The following is a 13,634-nucleotide window of genomic DNA, read 5'->3' as shown; positions in this document are numbered from 1 at the left end:
GAGGGATGGTATATAAACTAATAAATTAACAATTAACATAAGAGATAGAAAAGGGGAAAATAGGACAGAAAATGGATATCACTTCACAGATCTATACAAATGTATACATTGTGCAAGCATGACACATGGAAAAACATGTATAAATAAACAATAACAATTCAATTTAATCACAAGAAACTGCGGTGTAAATCTCAATGAAATTAGGTTATTTTGTCATAAAGACCATTTATTTAGGTAATTCTAATACTGCTTAGTTGACCTTTACCTGGAATAATTGTTAACGTACATTTTTTTCAGAAGAAGGAATAAAGTTATTTTGAAATATTGTGGGTTTGTATCGTCACTGGTTTTTGAAGTTTGTGTTCCTTTTTTGGCACATCAGTTTTAATGTTATGTTTTAAGCTCTAAACATCAAAATGGTTGAAAATGATACTAGAATTCATGAGGAGTGGAGTCTAATACAAGACAGAAATGTAAGCTAATTGACATAAGCAAAATAACAAATAAACGCCAAATCCATGCAAGAAATCAGAATAATTCTCCTGAAATATAACAGCTTTGACTCAAATTATTATGATACACTTGGTTTGTAATAACAAGTTTATGTTATGAATACAAGTTTCATTTTTTTCTTTTCTAGGTGTTTCCCTTCCCCCAAGGATGTTTCTGGCCAAATTTGGTAAGAATCCATGCAGAACTCTAGCTAGTACCCTCCTTGGGTCTAGAGCCAAAATTTATACATATTCTGTTCCCCTTTCTCCAAGGATCTTTCTTAAGGTTAAAATTAGGTAACAATCTGCATTCCATTCAGAACTGCTTGAGACTAGTGTAGCAATTTGAAAAAGGATTCACACTCTTATTTCCACTTAGTCTTAGGAACGCCCCGCTCCACTCCTGCCCCACTCTCTGGGTCGCGTCGCCAGAGCCACCATTTTTGTTCAAACATCGTATTCCCCTTTCCACACTATAAGGATAGCTGTTATCGGCCATAACTTTGGTTATGAAATCCATTGCAGGTACTACCAACATGAAGTAGCCAGCTATTTTTTAGGTAATGTTGATGGACGGGAGATGAGGCACCATTCATTAAGCCTCACACTGGGTCCAAAGGGCTGACCTTGGGGTATTAAGAACCCAAAATATATTCAAAGTCTATTCCCGGCAGCAGTAGACATGTATAAGCTAACCAGCCCTTTGGGCCAGGCGTTCTATAATATACTTATAATATTAGGAAACTTAATTTATCTCGAGATAAGTATAGTATTTTAATATAAGTATCCATTGCAGTTATAGTTTTATGGCTTAGTATGTAGGCTTGAAGGTATTGTACACTGATATCAAGATTATAAACTTTCCATTTGCTAAGTACAACCATAATAATTGGTAACCATCGTGTGTTGTTAATTGATGCCTTATTTTGTGTCCTTTGGTATAGTACTTTATTGCATTACTAGGAGACCGCAGAACCAAATGATTTCGCTATATACGATATATTAACGTTTGCCGCTGTCAAGGTTAAATGGAGTTTTCAAGTCTGGTCACCTGTCACTAATTTTGAAGAATGGCATCTCGCATACCTGTGAATAAAAAGAAATAAAGATCTACCATCTTGCTAAACTTTTATGTGGGGGGTGCCATCTTATGTTGAATTCCGCACCAAAAATTGACCAAAATATTCATGAAATTCTAATATTGATTACCTCCCCCTGTCAGACACACACTTGACAGAATTTTAAAATTTCTTTATATATTTTACATCTACATGTATTGCCCAACCCACACATTAAACATTTGAAACTGATGCACCCTGGATACCCAATCAGCAGGCTCCGAAACATTCACCTCTCTATGAAATCTTGTGCCCAAAAGGGGATTTCCAGGAATCTATTTTTGGTTTGATTCTGCGGTCCCTATAGCATTTTACATATTTTTCAAATTTACCATTTTTGGAAAGCTACATGTCCATAAGGTCTGATTCCAAAATGGGAGTTTGCTCGCTGCATGGGTTGGTCTGGTACTGCAAGCTGTGTACTCGTATCGACAATGAAGATTCCTGTAAGAAAAATTATGAGAATTGAAACAGTTTTGAAATAAAAATTTAAATATTTCAATGAAATTTGAACCTAGACTTTTGACTTTTACTTATAACTATAGTATAGTTAGTGTACTACAGGGAAATATGACCAATTGAATTAAACTTGGAGGTCAGGGGGAGATAACTCATATTCTTTACCCCCACCCCCCATTTTTGGAATTTCTAGCAAAAAAATATTCAGAACTGAACAATTAAGCAAATCAAAGTTCCAGAACTGGCTCAATACTATAGATATATAACTTAGTAAACAATAGAATATCATAAAAAAAATGATTATAACATATTATGTCATAATATATCTGATATAACACAGAGAAATTACGGTGCAGCTAATAAAATATGGATACAAAATAGCCCCAAAAATTTCAAATTTGCCCTGATTTTCTGAATCAGATGATTCTAAAATTACAAATGTATACCAATTGATGTAAAAAAAGGGAATTATTAACCTCTGAAGGATTTCAAGGACAGATAAAATCAAATCTAGAGCAACATTTGAACCCGAAAAACTGGACAGAACTAAAGAATCGTGGCTATTAGAAAGAAAATGATTTTGAAAAATAGAATTAAACTTATCCTTCACTCACATATTGATGTATACTAGTCAGTTACAAGATCTGGAAGTGAAAGAATTACACAATTCACCTCTAAATTTGCACCATCTCACTGCTAAAAAAAACCCCGTTTACCAGAGACCTACAAATGTACAGACAATGGAAGGGAGATAACTCGAATTTCACTCGACTATCGATCTCGAATAAATTAATAACACTGATAATTGAACCAAAGAGGTATATGAGAGAAATATATAGAGAAAAAAAAAAAAATTATACTCACAATTAAATACTCAGGTCAATTATGGAAAGGTAACTCTGTCTAGTATTTTCATGAAATGAGTTAACTCCCCTTGGCGCTGTCTTCATGTCAGGAAAAAGCTGTTAAAACTGGTCGGCCCCAAAAGGTACCATGGTCAAAGCTCGGCTGAAACAGAAGAAATGTATAAATTAATAAATAAATGACTAAAATGAAAGAGTTAAATAGCTGATTAATGAACACAAAAACAGAAAGTGTTTTATATAGATCGATTAGGGTTCATGGCCATTTAAGGATGTGTCAATACTTGGAGGAACCCAGAGTATCAAAATAAAAACCACCGTCCTACAGCCTGAATCTATTACCTATTCCTGACCAGTCTTAAACATTTAATTTTGAAAAAGAAGACTATACTGTTTATTTTACAGAACCAAACAACACTATATCCATTTGATGAATTTATATATAAAATATTTAGATTACATATACAGATAAATAGAATAGTGATTATGATAAATAGATAAATACAGGGAAAGAGATTATTAGGCTTGAATAACTCCTAATCACAGAGTATCACGCGAATTCAGAGAAGTTTACCAAATATCATTGAAATACACATCATATTCTAAATATTCTAAGTCACCAGACTTCTTACATGTTTACCCCCCCCCCCCCCCCCCCCCCCCCCCCCCGGGCCAGGACCCTAGCCCCTGTGTCATACTGCCCCAAGCCCCTGTGTCATAATCGTGACAAAAACATCTTCTGTATAATCACTTTCTAAGATATTGGTTCATGTGCTAAGCTATATTAACAACATATGTGTAATGTGATTTTTTTCAACAAAATCCACCAATTTACAGTGTCGTTATCAAGACAGAAAGGCCTCCGTACTAAAAATAGCTACCAAATATTTATAAAATACAAGCAAAATACCTTCAACACTCGATTTCCAGTCAAATACATGCAGATTGGGTTCAGTCAAATGGTGTCCAGGGACGCTGAATGACGGAAACGTCATATCCGGTTGTCATCCTATAGAGACCGCAGAACCAAATGATTTCGCTATATACGATATATTAACGTTTGCCGCTGTCAAGGTTAAATGGAGTTTTCAAGTCTGGTCACCTGTCACTAATTTTGAAGAATGGCATCTCGCATACCTGTGAATAAAAAGAAATAAAGATCTACCATCTTGCTAAACTTTTATGTGGGGGGGGTGCCATCTTATGTTGAATTCCGCACCAAAAATTGACCAAAATATTCATGAAATTCTAATATTGATTACCTCCCCCTGTCAGACACACATTTGACAGAATTTTAAAATTTCTTTATATATTTTACATCTACATGTATTGCCCAACCCACACATTAAACATTTGAAACTGATGCACCCTGGATACCCAATCAGCAGGCTCCGAAACATTCACCTCTCTATGAAATCTTGTGCCCAAAAGGGGATTTCCAGGAATCTATTTTTGGTTTGATTCTGCGGTCCCTATAGCATTTTACATATTTTTTCAAATTTACCATTTTTGGAAAGCTACATGTCCATAAGGTCTGATTCCAAAATGGGAGTTTGCTCGCTGCATGGGTTGGTCTGGTACTGCAAGCTGTGTACTCGTATCGACAATGAAGATTCCTGTAAGAAAAATTATGAGAATTGAAACAGTTTTGAAATAAAAATTTAAATATTTCAATGAAATTTGAACCTAGACTTTTGACTTTTACTTATAACTATAGTATAGTTAGTGTACTACAAGGAAATATGACCAATTGAATTAAACTTGGAGGTCAGGGGGAGATAACTCATATTCTTTACCCCCACCCCCCATTTTTGGAATTTCTAGCAAAAAATATCCAGAACTGAACAATTAAGCAAATCAAAGTTCCAGAACTGGCTCAATACTATAGATATATAACTTAGTAAACAATAGAATATCATAAAGAAATGATTATAACATATTATGTCATAATATATCTGATATAACACAGAGAAATTACGGTGCAGCTAATAAAATATGGATACAAAATAGCCCCAAAAATTTAAAATTTGCCCTGATTTTCTGAATCAGATGATTCTAAAATTACAAATGTATACCAATTGATGTAAAAAAGGGAATTATTAACCTCTGAAGGATTCCAAGGACAGATAAAATCAAATCTAGAGCAACATTTGAACCCGAAAAACTGGACAGAACTAAAGAATCGTGGCTATTAGAAAGAAAATGATTTTGAAAAATAGAATTAAACTTATCCTTCACTCACATATTGATGTATACTAGTCAGTTACAAGATCTGGAAGTGAAAGAATTACACAATTCACCTCTAAATTTGCACCATCTCACTGCTAAAAAAAAACCGTTTACCAGAGACCTACAAATGTACAGACAATGGAAGGGAGATAACTCGAATTTCACTCGACTATCGATCTCGAATAAATTAATAACACTGATAATTGAACCAAAGAGGTATATGAGAGAAATATATAGAGAAAAAAAAAAAACAAATTATACTCACAATTAAATACTCAGGTCAATTATGGAAAGGTAACTCTGTCTAGTATTTTCATGAAATGAGTTAACTCCCCTTGGCGCTGTCTTCATGTCAGGAAAAAGCTGTTAAACTGGTCGGCCCAAAAGGTACCATGGTCAAAGCTCGGCTGAAACAGAAGAAATGTATAAATTAATAAATAAATGACTAAAATGAAAGAGTTAAATAGCTGATTAATGAACACAAAAACAGAAAGTGTTTTATATAGATCGATTAGGGTTCATGGCCATTTAAGGATGTGTCAATACTTGGAGGAACCCAGAGTATCAAAATAAAAACCACCGTCCTACAGCCTGAATCTATTACCTATTCCTGACCAGTCTTAAACATTTAATTTTGAAAAAGAAGACTATACTGTTTATTTTACAGAACCAAACAACACTATATCCATTTGATGAATTTATATATAAAATATTTGACTTACATATACAGATAAATAGATTTAATAGAATAGTGATTATGATAAATAGATAAATACAGGGAAAGAGATTATTAGGCTTGAATAACTCCTAATCACAGAGTATCACGCGAATTCAGAGAAGTTTACTAAATATCATTGAAATACACATCATATTCTAAATATTCTAAGTCACCAGACTTCTTACATGTACCCCCCCCCCCCCCCCCCCCCCCCCGGGCCAGGACCCTAGCCCCTGTGTCATACTGCCCCAAGCCCCTGTGTCATAATCGTGACAAAAACATCTTCTGTATAATCACTTTCTAAGATATTGGTTCATGTGCTAAGCTATATTAACAACATATGTGTAATGTGATTTTTTTCAACAAAATCCACCAATTTACAGTGTCGTTATCAAGACAGAAAGGCCTCCGTACTAAAAATAGCTACCAAATATTTATAAAATACAAGCAAAATACCTTCAACACTCGATTTCCAGTCAAATACATGCAATTTGGGTTCAGTCAAATGGTGTCCAGGGACGCTGAATGACGGAAACGTCATATCCGGTTGTCATCCTATAGCATTTTACATATTTTTCAAATTTACCATTTTTGGAAAGCTACATGTCCATAAGGTCTGATTCCAAAATGGGAGTTTGCTCGCTGCATGGGTTGGTCTGGTACTGCAAGCTGTGTACTCGTATCGACAATGAAGATTCCTGTAAGAAAAATTATGAGAATTGAAACAGTTTTGAAATAAAAATTTAAATATTTCAATGAAATTTGAACCTAGACTTTTGACCTAGACTTTTGACTTTTACTTATAACTATAGTATAGTTAGTGTACTACAAGGAAATATGACCAATTGAATTAAACTTGGAGGTCAGGGGGAGATAACTCATATTCTTTACCCCCACCCCCCCATTTTTGGAATTTCTAGCAAAAAATATCCAGAACTGAACAATTAAGCAAATCAAAGTTCCAGAACTGGCTCAATACTATAGATATATAACTTAGTAAACAATAGAATATCATAAAGAAATGATTATAACATATTATGTCATAATATATCTGATATAACACAGAGAAATTACGGTGCAGCTAATAAAATATGGATACAAAATAGCCCCAAAAATTTAAAATTTGCCCTGATTTTCTGAATCAGATGATTCTAAAATTACAAATGTATACCAATTGATGTAAAAAAGGGAATTATTAACCTCTGAAGGATTCCAAGGACAGATAAAATCAAATCTAGAGCAACATTTGAACCCGAAAAACTGGACAGAACTAAAGAATCGTGGCTATTAGAAAGAAAATGATTTTGAAAAATAGAATTAAACTTATCCTTCACTCACATATTGATGTATACTAGTCAGTTACAAGATCTGGAAGTGAAAGAATTACACAATTCACCTCTAAATTTGCACCATCTCACTGCTAAAAAAACCCGTTTACCAGAGACCTACAAATGTACAGACAATGGAAGGGAGATAACTCGAATTTCACTCGACTATCGATCTCGAATAAATTAATAACACTGATAATTGAACCAAAGAGGTATATGAGAGAAATATATAAGAAAAAAAAAAACAAATTATACTCACAATTAAATACTCAGGTCAATTATGGAAAGGTAACTCTGTCTAGTATTTTCATGAAATGAGTTAACTCCCCTTGGCGCTGTCTTCATGTCAGGAAAAAGCTGTTAAACTGGTCGGCCCAAAAGGTACCATGGTCAAAGCTCGGCTGAAACAGAAGAAATGTATAAATTAATAAATAAATGACTAAAATGAAAGAGTTAAATAGCTGATTAATGAACACAAAAACAGAAAGTGTTTTATATAGATCGATTAGGGTTCATGGCCATTTAAGGATGTGTCAATACTTGGAGGAACCCAGAGTATCAAAATAAAAACCACCGTCCTACAGCCTGAATCTATTACCTATTCCTGACCAGTCTTAAACATTTAATTTTGAAAAAGAAGACTATACTGTTTATTTTACAGAACCAAACAACACTATATCCATTTGATGAATTTATATATAAAATATTTGACTTACATATACAGATAAATAGAATAGTGATTATGATAAATAGATAAATACAGGGAAAGAGATTATTAGGCTTGAATAACTCCTAATCACAGAGTATCACGCGAATTCAGAGAAGTTTACTAAATATCATTGAAATACACATCATATTCTAAATATTCTAAGTCACCAGACTTCTTACATGTCCCCCCCCCCCCCCCCCCCCCCCGGCCAGACCCTAGCCCCTGTGTCATACTGCCCCAAGCCCCTGTGTCATAATCGTGACAAAAACATCTTCTGTGTAATCACTTTCTAAGATATTGGTTCATGTGCTAAGCTATATTAACAACATATGTGTAATGTGATTTTTTTCAACAAAATCCACCAATTTACAGTGTCGTTATCAAGACAGAAAGGCCTCCGTACTAAAAATAGCTACCAAATATTTATAAAATACAAGCAAAATACCTTCAACACTCGATTTCCAGTCAAATACATGCAATTTGGGTTCAGTCAAATGGTGTCCAGGGACGCTGAATGACGGAAACGTCATATCCGGTTGTCATCCTATAGCATTTTACATATTTTTCAAATTTACCATTTTTGGAAAGCTACATGTCCATAAGGTCTGATTCCAAAATGGGAGTTTGCTCGCTGCATGGGTTGGTCTGGTACTGCAAGCTGTGTACTCGTATCGACAATGAAGATTCCTGTAAGAAAAATTATGAGAATTGAAACAGTTTTGAAATAAAAATTTAAATATTTCAATGAAATTTGAACCTAGACTTTTGACTTTTACTTATAAACTATAGTATAGTTAGTGTACTACAAGGGAAATATGACCAATTGAATTAAACTTGGAGGTCAGGGGGAGATAACTCATATTCTTTACCCCCACCCCCCATTTTTGGAATTTCTAGCAAAAAATATCCAGAACTGAACAATTAAGCAAATCAAAGTTCCAGAACTGGCTCAATACTATAGATATATAACTTAGTAAACAATAGAATATCATAAAGAAATGATTATAACATATTATGTCATAATATATCTGATATAACACAGAGAAATTACGGTGCAGCTAATAAAATATGGATACAAAATAGCCCCAAAAATTTAAAATTTGCCCTGATTTTCTGAATCAGATGATTCTAAAATTACAAATGTATACCAATTGATGTAAAAAAGGGAATTATTAACCTCTGAAGGATTCCAAGGACAGATAAAATCAAATCTAGAGCAACATTTGAACCCGAAAAACTGGACAGAACTAAAGAATCGTGGCTATTAGAAAGAAAATGATTTTGAAAAATAGAATTAAACTTATCCTTCACTCACATATTGATGTATACTAGTCAGTTACAAGATCTGGAAGTGAAAGAATTACACAATTCACCTCTAAATTTGCACCATCTCACTGCTAAAAAAACCCGTTTACCAGAGACCTACAAATGTACAGACAATGGAAGGGAGATAACTCCGAATTTCACTCGACTATCGATCTCGAATAAATTAATAACACTGATAATTGAACCAAAGAGGTATATGAGAGAAATATATAGAGAAAAAAAAACAAAATTATACTCACAATTAAATACTCAGGTCAATTATGGAAAGGTAACTCTGTCTAGTATTTTCATGAAATGAGTTAACTCCCCTTGGCGCTGTCTTCATGTCAGGAAAAAGCTGTTAAACTGGTCGGCCCAAAAGGTACCATGGTCAAAGCTCGGCTGAAACAGAAGAAATGTATAAATTAATAAATAAATGACTAAAATGAAAGAGTTAAATAGCTGATTAATGAACACAAAAACAGAAAGTGTTTTATATAGATCGATTAGGGTTCATGGCCATTTAAGGATGTGTCAATACTTGGAGGAACCCAGAGTATCAAAATAAAAACCACCGTCCTACAGCCTGAATCTATTACCTATTCCTGACCAGTCTTAAACATTTAATTTTGAAAAAGAAGACTATACTGTTTATTTTACAGAACCAAACAACACTATATCCATTTGATGAATTTATATATAAAATATATTTGACTTACATATACAGATAAATAGAATAGTGATTATGATAAATAGATAAATACAGGGAAAGAGATTATTAGGCTTGAATAACTCCTAATCACAGAGTATCACGCGAATTCAGAGAAGTTTACTAAATATCATTGAAATACACATCATATTCTAAATATTCTAAGTCACCAGACTTCTTACATGTACCCCCCCCCCCCCGGGCCAAGCCCAGACCCTAGCCCCTGTGTCATACTGCCCCAAGCCCCTGTGTCATAATCGTGACAAAAACATCTTCTGTGTAATCACTTTCTAAGATATTGGTTCATGTGCTAAGCTATATTAACAACATATGTGTAATGTGATTTTTTTCAACAAAATCCACCAATTTACAGTGTCGTTATCAAGACAGAAAGGCCTCCGTACTAAAAATAGCTACCAAATATTTATAAAATACAAGCAAAATACCTTCAACACTCGATTTCCAGTCAAATACATGCAATTTGGGTTCAGTCAAATGGTGTCCAGGGACGCTGAATGACGGAAACGTCATATCCGGTTGTCATCCTATAGCATTTTACATATTTTTCAAATTTACCATTTTTGGAAAGCTACATGTCCATAAGGTCTGATTCCAAAATGGGAGTTTGCTCGCTGCATGGGTTGGTCTGGTACTGCAAGCTGTGTACTCGTATCGACAATGAAGATTCCTGTAAGAAAAATTATGAGAATTGAAACAGTTTTGAAATAAAAATTTAAATATTTCAATGAAATTTGAACCTAGACTTTTGACTTTTACTTATAACTATAGTATAGTTAGTGTACTACAGGATAATATGACCAATTGAATTAAACTTGGAGGTCAGGGGGAGATAACTCATATTTCTTTACCCCCACCCCCCATTTTTGGAATTTCTAGCAAAAAATATCCAGAACTGAACAATTAAGCAAATCAAAGTTCCAGAACTGGCTCAATACTATAGATATATAACTTAGTAAACAATAGAATATCATAAAGAAATGATTATAACATATTATGTCATAATATATCTGATATAACACAGAGAAATTACGGTGCAGCTAATAAAATATGGATACAAAATAGCCCCAAAAATTTCAAATTTGCCCTGATTTTCTGAATCAGATGATTCTAAAATTACAAATGTATACCAATTGATGTAAAAAAGGGAATTATTAACCTCTGAAGGATTCCAAGGACAGATAAAATCAAATCTAGAGCAACATTTGAACCCGAAAAACTGGACAGAACTAAAGAATCGTGGCTATTAGAAAGAAAATGATTTTGAAAAATAGAATTAAACTTATCCTTCACTCACATATTGATGTATACTAGTCAGTTACAAGATCTGGAAGTGAAAGAATTACACAATTCACCTCTAAATTTGCACCATCTCACTGCTAAACAAGAGGCCCAAAGGGCCAGAGACCTACAAATGTACAGACAATGGAAGGGAGATAACTCGAATTTCACTCGACTATCGATCTCGAATAAATTAATAACACTGATAATTGAACCAAAGAGGTATATGAGAGAAATATATAGAGAAAAAAAAACCAAATTATACTCACAATTAAATACTCAGGTCAATTATGGAAAGGTAACTCTGTCTAGTATTTTCATGAAATGAGTTAACTCCCCTTGGCGCTGTCTTCATGTCAGGAAAAAGCTGTTAAACTGGTCGGCCCAAAAGGTACCATGGTCAAAGCTCGGCTGAAACAGAAGAAATGTATAAAATTAATAAATAAATGACTAAAATGAAAGAGTTAAATAGCTGATTAATGAACACAAAAACAGAAAGTGTTTTATATAGATCGATTAGGGTTCATGGCCATTTAAGGATGTGTCAATACTTGGAGGAACCCAGAGTATCAAAATAAAAACCACCGTCCTACAGCCTGAATCTATTACCTATTCCTGACCAGTCTTAAACATTTAATTTTGAAAAAGAAGACTATACTGTTTATTTTACAGAACCAAACAACACTATATCCATTTGATGAATTTATATATAAAATATTTGACTTACATATACAGATAAATAGAATAGTGATCATGATAAATAGATAAATACAGGGAAAGAGATTATTAGGCTTGAATAACTCCTAATCACAGAGTATCACGCGAATTCAGAGAAGTTTACTAAATATCATTGAAATACACATCATATTCTAAATATTCTAAGTCACCAGACTTCTTACATGTACCCCCCCCCCCCCGGGCCAGGACCCTAGCCCCTGTGTCATACTGCCCCAAGCCCCTGTGTCATAATCGTGACAAAAACATCTTCTGTGTAATCACTCTCTAAGATATTGGTTCATGTGCTAAGCTATATTAACAACATATGTGTAATGTGATTTTTTTCAACAAAATCCACCAATTTACAGTGTCGTTATCAAGACAGAAAGGCCTCCGTACTAAAAATAGCTACCAAATATTTATAAAATACAAGCAAAATACCTTCAACACTCGATTTCCAGTCAAATACATGCAATTTGGGTTCAGTCAAATGGTGTCCAGGGACGCTGAATGACGGAAACGTCATATCCGGTTGTCATCCTATAGAGACCGCAGAACCAAATGATTTCGCTATATACGATATATTAACGTTTGCCGCTGTCAAGGTTAAATGGAGTTTTCAAGTCTGGTCACCTGTCACTAATTTTGAAGAATGGCATCTCGCATACCTGTGAATAAAAAGAAATAAAGATCTACCATCTTGCTAAACTTTTATGTGGGGGGTGCCATCTTATGTTGAATTCCGCACCAAAAATTGACCAAAATATTCATGAAATTCTAATATTGATTACCTCCCCCTGTCAGACACACACTTGACAGAATTTTAAAATTTCTTTATATATTTTACATCTACATGTATTGCCCAACCCACACATTAAACATTTGAAACTGATGCGCCCTGAATACCCAATCAGCAGGCTCCGAAACATTCACCTCTCTATGAAATCTTGTGCCCAAAAGGGGATTTCCAGGAATCTATTTTTGGTTTGATTCTGCGGTCCCTATAGCATTTTACATATTTTTCAAATTTACCATTTTTGGAAAGCTACATGTCCATAAGGTCTGATTCCAAAATGGGAGTTTGCTCTCTGCATGGGTTGGTCTGGTACTGCAAGCTGTGTACTCGTATCGACGATGAAGATTCCTGTAAGAAAAAATTATGAGAATTGAAACAGTTTTGAAATAAAAGTTTAAATATTTCAATGAAATTTGAACCTAGACTTTTGACTTTTACTTATAACTATAGTATAGTTAGTGTACTACAGGGAAATATGACCAATTGAATTAAACTTGGAGGTCAGGGGGAGATAACTCATATTCTTTACCCCCACCCCCCATTTTTGGAATTTCTAGCAAAAAATATCCAGAACTGAACAATTAAGCAAATCAAAGTTCCAGAACTGGCTCAATACTATAGATATATAACTTAGTAAACAATAGAATATCATAAAGAAATGATTATAACATATTATGTCATAATATATCTGATATAACACAGAGAAATTACGGTGCAGCTAATAAAATATGGATACAAAATAGCCCCAAAAATTTCAAATTTGCCCTGATTTTCTGAATCAGATGATTCTAAAATTACAAATGTATACCAATTGATGTAAAAAAGGGAATTATTAACCTCTGAAGGATTCCAAGGACAGATAAAATCAAATCTAGAGCAACATTTGAACCCGA

At 34.0% G+C, this 13,634-nt stretch overlaps 1 long non-coding RNA gene across 2 annotated transcripts in view; it reads right to left on the bottom strand.

Moving 5' to 3' along the window:
- Positions 1–3,734: 3,734 nt before the first annotated feature.
- The window catches only part of LOC138320323 (uncharacterized), an 11,222-nt gene continuing 1,322 nt past the window's right edge, over positions 3,735–13,634 (bottom strand). Inside the window, exons 3-13 of one of the 2 annotated variants that reach the window (XR_011208161.1) lie at positions 12,978–13,089; positions 12,387–12,613; positions 11,498–11,639; positions 10,376–10,617; positions 9,481–9,622; positions 8,361–8,602; positions 7,466–7,607; positions 6,335–6,576; positions 5,426–5,567; positions 4,436–4,547; positions 3,735–4,068 (exon numbers count right to left, since the gene is read on the bottom strand). This is a non-coding gene — a long non-coding RNA (uncharacterized lncRNA). The other variant, XR_011208160.1, reaches the window with a different exon arrangement.

Source organism: Argopecten irradians, chromosome 4 (assembly GCF_041381155.1).
Source record: "Argopecten irradians isolate NY chromosome 4, Ai_NY, whole genome shotgun sequence".
Taxonomy (NCBI): domain Eukaryota; kingdom Metazoa; phylum Mollusca; class Bivalvia; order Pectinida; family Pectinidae; genus Argopecten; species Argopecten irradians.
Note: the sequence above shows the minus strand (reverse complement) of the source record. Positions and strands in the feature narration are given on the sequence as shown.